Source organism: Telmatherina bonti, assembly GCF_933228915.1.
Source record: "Telmatherina bonti genome assembly, chromosome: 18".
In the NCBI taxonomy this organism is placed as follows: Eukaryota; Metazoa; Chordata; class Actinopteri; order Atheriniformes; family Telmatherinidae; genus Telmatherina; species Telmatherina bonti.
The window spans coordinates 31014354-31022542 of record NC_136616.1 but is presented as its reverse complement, the minus strand read 5'-3'; positions in this window follow the sequence as shown (position 1 = coordinate 31022542).

Here is an 8189-nt window from a genome sequence, read left to right as displayed (position 1 = left end):
GAAAAGGTCTTTTAGTTTAGTCTGGCTGAGGTAACAACACATGGACACAGTGTCTCGTCTGGACATCTGACACGGAGGAAAGACGTCTTTATTATCTGAAATCTTGAAGGTTTAAAAGTCCAAATCTGAACTTTCTCTTTTAAAGCTGGAATTTTAAACTTGATCATGTTTTAATACTGTTAATATTTGTTTTTCTGTCCCTTGTTCCTAAATTTAAATTATACTTCTTATTTTCTGATGTTTCAGTCTCTGTAAAGCACTGAGTTGAATTGTTCTGTACAAACTTACCTTGATTAGTTTTGTTATTTACTGTCAGTGACTTTTCGGTTTTACAAGAACGAAAAAACACAACAAATACATATTCTGTAAACAAAATAAAAATAATAATAAAAAGCTACTTGAATAAAATCTGGTTCTGTGTTGAGCTTGAAGTAATGACACAAAGATCATCTTTAGGACTTTAATCTGCTACATGTAATATGATCATATGAAAACAAGTGAAAAGTAAATGACATGGTTCAAAAAGAAGAAAACATCTGTAAAACACAATCGCCAATGCTTCTGCAGACAGTTAAAACCTTGACATTATTCTAGTTACGACATACTTTAAGCATTAAAAACTGCACAGAAAGAAGTTCATAAAAGGATTTGAACAATTTTAGACGAGTTTAAATATGAAAGTGCTTCATGCTGATATATAAAAACACAACCCTGTGGTTCCAGTTCCTTCTCTTGTCTCAGCTTCATTAAAGCTCCTCTCTGCTGTTTCCTCTGCAGCTACAATCTGATCCAAAGTCTGGATTTCCTGAACTGGAGGTTTCTCATGTCTGTTTCTTCCTTCATGTCAGAAATACAATGAATATTCTCAGACATATGGAGCAGGATTAAGTGCAATTTGTTCATCTGAGTCCATAAAGCAGTTGATTTGTATCAGGAGGACAAGCAGGCCGATTACATTTACAGCAACAGATGGGAGAACTAACGACAGTATTATACCAGCTGATGGTTCATTCTCTGGTCGTTCTGCCGCTGCAATAAAGAAATAAAAACAGGAAAATTAACATTGTAACATTGAACATTTAGTGTAGAAATTGTAAAGAAATTCAAACCATTTAAGTTTTAATCCATCTTCACATCTTTCTGAAAATCTCTGTTTAACCTTTAACCTGTAAATGTGTTTGTTGTTCTACAATCAGTCTTCAATTTAACCCTCTGAAATTAAAACTTTTTTATTTTGCTTTGTTTTAATCTAAATAAAGGATTTGTTCATTTATATAATTTCCAATTAATTATTTCTAATGTCTATAGTTACCATGGTAACAACTTATTTACCTTCAACAGGTATCAGTCTAGATGTTGATGTGCTGGGAGTGCTGAGAAAGACTAAACTGTCCTCATGAGAGGTTCTGGTCACATTCAGGACAAAATGAACTGCGGAAGATATTTACATTAGTTATATGACACAACAGCAACACACACATCACCGCTGGTTTTAACTGGTAAAAATCTGCCAACTTACACTCATCCTGGAGCCGCCATGTCCTTCGAGTCGTATCAGAAGCAGCCAGTTCACATCGGTAACTTCCAGAGTCTCCAGCTGTGAGTCTGGACAGATGAAGTCTGACTCGTCCTTCTCTCAGAGCGTCTCTGTCACACTGAACTCTTCCTGCAAACTGCTGATGCTGAGACTCTGGAAACTCAACACCATTTATCATTTCATACAAAACAAACAAATGCGTTGAGTTAAAAAGACAGATCATGTTGGTGAGAGACATGTCTGTTTGGTTCTGATCGTCCCATCTGATGGTGATGTTGTCGTCTTCCTCTGACTGATAGACTGTCAGAGTTGTTTTCTCAGATGACTTTCCTGCAGAGGACAGATGGAGATGATGTTTTACTGTCACTGAAATCAAGAGAACAACTTTTTTCTCTCAAACACCGAGAACTGGAACATACTATTCTTTTAACTGTGTCTATAAACGTTTCTGTCAGATCAACCTCAGGTTAAACTGGTGTTACCTTCACTGACAGTCTGCTCTGAGTTAAAACAAGATACTAATAATATTAGTAGTCTAAGCACTAACTGAAGATTTTAAAACACTTTAAATTTTATAAAGTATTTTAGTAAGTAAAATCTGAAACTCACCACAGACACATGAGATGAGGATGAGGAGCGGCAGCATCCTGCAGATCATCTTCTTCCTGTGAGAGGAGACAGAGGTGAAGAGTCATGAACACATGAGGTCAAAGTTCAGTCATTCCAGCATCTGATCCTGTTCATCATCCTGTTTATTACACATCACTGACCAAAGAACTTTCTGACTCAACTATATGAACTACAACCACTGACATGGAAGCTGTCACCATGGAAACCTGCACTTTGTGTTTCTATGGAAAAGTTTGATTTGTTCTTCAGGAATGTGTTTCTACCAGCAGGAGGCGCCAGAGACAAACTGCAGCTGAAACAAGTAAACTTAGCAGCTGGAAGTAAAGAGCATTTATTCCTGCTGTTATTTACTAGTTTATTTATTACAAGTAGGTCTAATATTCACAATATCATCCACTAAGTTTACAAATGAATCTAATTTCAGTTGATTTCGATTATTTCATTTTTTTTAAACAAAATGAATATATTTAAATTAAACATGCTCTTATGCTATTTCTGCATTATCATGTTGAATGCCGTAAAATTTGGGTCAATTTTGTTGTTTCTTAAAGTACATTATGAATTAAAAATGAAGTTTCACCACTTCAGACTGACACAAGAAGACAAAATCACCAACTACCTTTGCTAATTCATCTGATTTAATTTTACTTTGATAATTAAGGTCCGAACAATACAGCTTAATTCTTTTTTAAAAATAAAATGAATGCATTTAAATGCTCTTTTGCTATTTATATTCGTTATGTTATCATGCCGAAAGTCGTAATATTTGGGTCAATTTTATCGTTTCTCAATGTGCATAATAATAAATAAATATGAAGTTTCACCACTTCAGACTGACAGAGGAAGAAAACAGACTAAGTTTTATCCTGATTGTACCACAGCAGGAAAATCAGCAACAAGCCACAGAGCACATAAACTGCAAAGGATACAAAGAGAAAGGCTACACCTGACACGGACAAGCACACAAATAACACAATCTAGATCACATTGTGTAGAACATTTTGTTAAAGCTTCCACAACAAGAAACTTTCATGTTTTTCTTTCTAAGTGTTGTTAAACCCAGAGGGCAGAGTTAGGAGGTGACTACTTGGACTCAAGCTAATGGAGCTAAACTGCTCAAACTAAACATGCAGTGAAATATTAAAACATGCAGAAAAAGCCGCATCAACAGCGATCCTGTCACATGTTTACTTCACAAACACTAAAATAACATGTTTTATGTGTGAATGAAGCTGAGAAGACTGCGTGGGATCTTCCTCTAAAATACTGAGAATCAGATGATTCAGAAATGAAAAACAAACAACAGACATGTTAATAAAGTTAAAGACAGAAGTTAAAACATTCACACATACCTGCGTACTTTTCCACGTACAACATGAAACTTTTTAACACTATAATGAAGTCGGTTATGTCGTGACCACGTTACTGGCAAGTGAAACAATACAATATAGAGTCTTCTTCTGAAATCCAAAAGATTAAGTTCAACCTACACTGTTCGTTTTTGGCGGGAGTGTATCGTTGCGAGTCTTTCAGCTCATGCTGTTTATATTTTCGCACTCCACAAGTTCCGGGCTAATAGAGACGTTCAGTGAATTAAATGCACAAGTAGGAGTGTCAAGTCTCCAACACGAGACTGTTTTCAGAACTGGTATCACAGGTTGATAGTAGTGGTGCCAACAAGTAAAACAGATTTAGTCAGAACGTAAATTAAATCAAAAGGAAAAACGTACTTCATGTGATTACCACTTTAATTGAACTTCTAAACGATCAGAAGTAAATGATTCTTTTTGCGACATTATGTCCAATAAGTCTTAGCGGCCGCGTTCACTCATTAAAAATAGGCAGGGCTTTAGCCAGGGGTGTGTTATTTTCTGTTACCATAATATAACACGCTTTGTTGTGCAGAGTAGACAAGCACGACACCAGGTTGCGCACTGCATGTCCCCTTTTTTATTGCCGTAGGTTCGCGGCCAAAACACAACAGATCCACAACAACCGGATCACACTCGCCTTACTTCCGCCTAAGAGCGGGCACTATTTTATATAAGTATATGTGCGCGGCACAATATACACAATATATGGGCAAGAGTCCCCATCAGATGAAGACTTTGCCCCCTCAAATCAAATTCGTCAAAAAACTACCTAACTCTTCCTCCCCTGTGCATCAAGCTGCGTGCCGGTTGTACAACATTACACTGCAGGACCCGTACAACATTTACATTATCCGACATTTATATGTACAAAAAAAAAAAAAAAACAAAAACAAAAAAAAACATCTTCATGTGTCCAGACTCACAATTAATGACTCTGGTCTGTATGTGTGTAATGTGAAGACAGATTACAGCTCCAGCTCTGTAAAATGTCGACTAAAAGTTACAGGTGAGTGAAGCTACTTTCTTTTGTAAAAAGATTTTCTTGTTTCCAAAACAAATGTAGGATTTTCTGTTCATGTTCTGTTCAAACTTGAATAAGTTTAATAAGCTTCAACTTTTCAGAGTTGACAACACACAGGAATGTTCAGTTTCAGTCCAGTTCTAACATAAAGCCCAGTTCTCTATGAACTGACCTTGTACATGGTGGAAAAAGAGCAGCTTCTACACAGTTTTACTTCCATCTAGAAATCTGCTCTGAAAACCTTTTTAACACAACAACCCTGATCCTCTTCATCATGAGAGTAATTATGTTATATTTGATGTCCTTTACAGCAGCTTCTCATCAGGATCAACATCAGAAACCAGCTGAGAAACAACAAGCAGACAGTCGAGGAAGGATCGGCCTCTTTGCTGCACTGGGACTGATAACAGCAGCAGCTCTGATGATTGGATTCATTTTAATAATCTGTTTTTCTAAATCTACTGTGGAGACCACTGTTACAGCCCAGCTGAAAGGCTGCAAAGAAGGGAAACAGGAACAAATTGTTTGCAGAGACTGCTGCAGGGTTTAGACTCACAAGATGGCAAACAAACTGGTCCTGATGTCTCATATGGTTTCATCAGAGCAGAAATGGATTTTGTGTTCTCTCCTCCCCTGATGCTCCTCCCTCCTGAAGTTGTTGGCTGTTCTGAAAGATGTCTCCCTTCTTCATTTTCACTTAGACCACGATCACTTCTGTCTCTCTGTTTTAGAAAGAGACTTGGTGACTCAGCCTCCGCAGTGTGTGGATGTGTCCTTCTCTAGTGGTGTGACCTGCTCTGACAACACACTCCTCAGTTGAGAAGTCATTCTTGTCCGTCCTCTCCGTTTCAATAGTTTTTCATAACCTTGATTGTCCTTGAAAAATTAAATTTGATCTTTTTTTCTTATTTAATCTTTTCTTTCTCCCTTTCTCTTTTTGTTTCTTTGTTCTTGATGATATTTCGAAATACAGAGTTTATCACCAAAATCTAATCAGAATAAAATATTTGTAAAAGGTGGAAAGAAGAAGAACCATTATCACTGTGTGAGACTGCTGCAGGGTTTAGACTCACAAGATTTCATTTCAGACAAATAACAATTCAGCTGCTAAACCAGAGGAATGAAACAGATGTACGTCGATGAAACTGTTGGGTTCAGTTTTATTTAGCAGAAACAGAAATAAATATTAATGTTTTCCTCCTTTTCCATGTTTTCTTCAGAAAGTGGTCATAGTCAACAAGTGAAGCACAAAATAAGAAACATGATGGAGGAATCAGGATCCATCCATTTCTCTACTAACAGGAAACATTAGATGATCAGATGGTTGTGAGATGGTTGGTTTTACAAAGATAATGATGTGTTTTTGCTGCAGCAACTGTCTTTAAATCTGACCCACTTATATCTACTTTGTCACTTTAGTTCATAACTTTTCTAATATTTAGGAAGGAAGTTTCATCAAAATTCACTGTGTTCACTTTACTTTCAGAAACATGTCTGCTTGTAACTTATGTGTGTAAAATGGCTCCACTTTTAGTCTTCATCTCCATGTGTTTCTAATATATTCATGTTTCTGTCCAGTCTGTCATGTTGTCCACATTGATGATGTCATGAAGGATTCATGATCCTGAAAAACCTGATTGTTCTGATGTGATGAATGTTAGAAGTTGTTCAGAAGAAGTCCAACTTTTCTCTAAATGTATTCCAGCATTACTGTACAATGTTCAGAGAAAAGGTCTTTTAGTTTAGTCTGGCTGAGGTAACAACACATGGACACAGTGTCTCGTCTGGACATCTGACAAGCAGCACTGACTTTATTTTACTTGATCATGTTTTTATTATTGTCTCCTTTGTTTATAATTTAAAATGATTCATTTTTATTTTCTAATGTTTCAGTATCTTTGTAGCATTTTGAGTCACCCTGTTGTTGAATTGTTCTGTACAAATAAACTTGACTTTGACTGAGTTTTAATGTTATTTCCTGTCAGTGATGCTGATCATTCTGATATTGTGTTGGAGCAGGTTTAATAAAATAACAGTGGTGTTGAAGATGTTCAGAGGGAGATTTTACTGGATATCAGATGATTATCTTCAGCTGGCTGCAGGTTACAATTGTGCTGAAATGGAAGAGATGATGTTGGGAGATTCTGATGATATAAAACATTAAAACTAAACTTTTTTGTGTAAAAGATCCATTCTGTGTCTGTTTCTGCTTTAGAACCAGAAATGATGTTTATCCATCACTTCTGGAAACTATGCAGGCAGTGTATGCATTAATTGTGTTTTTTAACAAATGTCTGAGGTTTCAGTTTGTGGTACAAATATTAGATTGTGAGGAAAGTAATGACACAACATGAAGTTACATCAAAATGCAAACTGAGTGGAAGAGATGACTCAGGTTTATTTCTACAGATTTAAAATAAACATAGTTATTAAAACATAAACTATTGACATGAAGGAGTTAGAAACAAGAAAATTTAACTCACAAATATATAAACAAAATAAAGAAAAAAAAGGTGCTTGAATAAAATCTGGTTCTGTGTTGAGCTTGAAGTAATGACACAAAGATCATCTTTAGGACTTTAATCTGCTACATGTATTATGATCATATGAACGTCTTCTACAAGTGAAAAGTAAATGACATGGTTCAAAGAGAAGAAAACATCTGACCTCAGAGAGTTAACCAACATTTAATCTGTACTAGTAAATGTTTAGCAGGATATTAATATTAAATTAAATTATATTTTGTCTCTTTATCACACAAACACAGATAAACCAGCTCAGTCCCAGTATCCCTTCATGTCCCAGTAAAGAAGGTGAGTAGCATTATGTTCAGGCAGGGACATGACAGATAATGGGGATTTTTTTTTATCATTTAAAATCATATCATATAAATGAAACACATTTTTAAAGAAACTGAAAAACATTTTTATTACATAATAATCAGTATGAAATAAGAAACAAGTGACTGTAATACTTTTACTGGAAACTGGACAGTTGACTGGAAACACTGAGGAGCTGTCCGTATTAAGATGACTGTCAATATTAAAGGACAGTTTTTGATTCACTTATTCTACGTATTGTAAATTGTCTTGTGTTTTAACTATTTTATGTGGTTATGTGTGTGTGTGCAGCACTTTGACCGATCTGGATTGTTTTTAAAGTGCTCTAGAAATAAAGAAGAGTTGAGTTTAGTTGAGAATATTAAAACAGCCCATTCGATGTAAACACTGTGATTTAAATACAGACATTAAATACAGACACAGATCTTTATTACTCCAACTAAAAGATATTTATTTCATCATCTTAAAGCAATTGAGGCAAAACTAAAACTCTGAAATTTACAACCAAGTGGCTTGCCGGCTTGCCAGATCCACTGGTCAATCCTCAGTCCTGGTCCTGCTGGATCAGTCTGCTGCTTTTGACACAGTGAACCATCAGATTCTCCTCTCCACACTCTCTGAGCTCGGCATCTCTGGATCTGTCCTCTCCTGGTTCTCATCCTACATCTCAGGAAGAGCCTTCAGAGTATCCTGGCGAAGAGAAGTGTCCAGCTCACATGGTTGAAAACAGGGGTGCCTCAAGGGTCAGTGCTTGGCCCTCTTCTCTCTCTTCTCTTCTCACGAACAGC